Source organism: Zea mays, chromosome 4 (genome assembly GCF_902167145.1).
Source record: "Zea mays cultivar B73 chromosome 4, Zm-B73-REFERENCE-NAM-5.0, whole genome shotgun sequence".
Taxonomy (NCBI): Eukaryota; Viridiplantae; Streptophyta; class Magnoliopsida; order Poales; family Poaceae; genus Zea; species Zea mays.
In genome coordinates, this window is record NC_050099.1 from 241,725,118 (window position 1) to 241,727,390 (window position 2,273).

Genomic DNA, 2,273 nt, shown 5'->3' on the forward strand with positions numbered 1-2,273 from the left:
AGAAGGCCACGAGCACACCCCCGGGTCCCGGCGTGGCGCCCAGACAGTTCCCCAGCCCCAAATTGAGGCCACAGAGTTTGCATCCCGCTAAACAATGGTGGCGGACGTGGCTTCCGGAGCTAGCTCAAATAGATAGGAGAAACGACACATAGCTATATAGGGCTCGGGCCAGAGACCGGAACGGCCAGCTAGAGACCCCCGATTCCCACGGAGCGCGCAGAGAACTCGCGTTCTGTTTGAGGGAGGAGGAATCGGTCCGAACCGGCCATCCGCGATCCCCGGCCACGCATCAGGGGCCTGGCGAGGAATAGGGATCCCAGACAAGATCCGCAACAACCCGAGCGGAACCCGGATAAATCTCCTTCGAGCATGTTGGTTATGATACTCCGCGTGCTATGCGCTTGGTTGAGGAACGGCTGGCGAGAATCATGGGCAGAGGAAACCGGATAGCGATGCCCGAGTCTGACCGGAGGAGGAAGATCGAGCTGTTGCGGAAGGGAGACGACTGGTCATCCGACCCCACAAGGAAGCGACTCCACGCGACAGAAGAGATTTGGGCTGGCGAGTGGGACCCACATCGCAGTGACATATGGCGCGCGGGTGAGGCCGCCAGCGGTAGGATCTAATGGGCTGGCAGGTGGAGTGGGGTTTTGGGCCTGGCCGTGGGATTCGGCCCAAGCGCAGGAGAAATCTTTTCTCTTTTTCTTTTTATAAATTTTCTGCTTGGTTTGAGATAATCAAATTCAAATTCTCATCTTTGGATTTCAGATTTGTGAGTGCCAAAATAATCTAATCCCTGTTGTTTACTGTTTTTTTATTCCCTTTTGTTATTCATTTATGGGGGGAATAGGGTCCCATGAACATTTCCTTCCTCATTTCTGTTTTATATTTTCATTTATCATTGAGGTCAAATTAAGTCTTGATTCCTGTATTCAAACAAAATGCATCACAACAAAATCATCGACATGATGTGCACATTTCTTTATTCATTTATTTGTTTAGTTTGAATAATAATTTAATACCACTAACTGAGTATGCACAAAGAAAAGGAAATCGAATAATTCCCAAAGCACTTTTATATAAATACATGTATTATTATTTTTTTACCTTATAAAAATTTTAGGGCTTTACAAATCCTACCCCCCTTAAAAGAAATCTCGTCCCCGAGATTTGTAAGAAAAGGGGATACAATAGGTTTGGTTTAGAATTTTAATTTCTCATTGGGTTTTGGAAATCAAAGTTTTGTTCAAGTTTTTTTTCATAACAGTTAGTAGACGATTTAGAATATATGGATATTGTATGTCTAGCCATTTATTAGGTCAGATGAGGTACGATTATGGCAAGTAGGGGTTGTGGCAAGGGTATAATAAGGAAAAACTTCATCCAGAACTGTGGATCTTGATTCTTCTAGCGATCTAACTTGATTTTTGAAGACTTGAGTTGATGCTTATCCTCCTTTGACATGGTTGGTATTCTTTGGCCTTTATTCTTGGAGTTGTCATCCGAGTTAAGGACATATGGCTAAGGATATATAGTTAGGATAGCCGAGGTACATGAGGTAGGTAGGTTTGAACAGAGTTTTACTTTGCTTTTGGAATAGATGAACTAGGCAACCTGTGATGTAGGTTAGGTTGTTGATCACTGACGAGTTGGTGTAAGGCACCAATTTAGGTTCATGTTTTATCGGATCAGGGTCTAGTCTATTTCACCAATATCACTAATATGTTTTAGTAGACCACATTAAGTTAGATCACATTAGATTAAATCTAGGTTAGATTGTTATGACTAGATAAGATCTCATTGACTTGGATTAGATCATGGTGGTTACTTTGGGATGAGATAAGTAGGATGGTTAGGATAAGGCGATTCTTTCAAGATAAGATGAATTCAAAAGGATAAGTTAGAACCATTAGAAGTCGGTTTGATCTATTCAGAGAAGATAAAATCTTTTCAAGATAAGATGAGTCTACTAAGGTAATAGAATATCTTTTAAGATAAGATGGATCTATTAAGCTAGATATATTTTAATGAGGGATAATCTAGCTTGTCTAGTTATTTTGATGAGCATATTTTTTTCTATATGCATATGCAGGTGTAATTGTGGATATTACTCCACAACTCGCCACACTCAATCAAAAATCCAAATCAAACAAGTATCATAAGAACAAACACTCAAGCGTATAGATACCTATAAAAAAATAGTTTTGTTTTTGTTCCTAAGATTAGGTCTCCTATTCCTAAAAGTCACTTTAGGCATAGGATTTCAAAGTGTG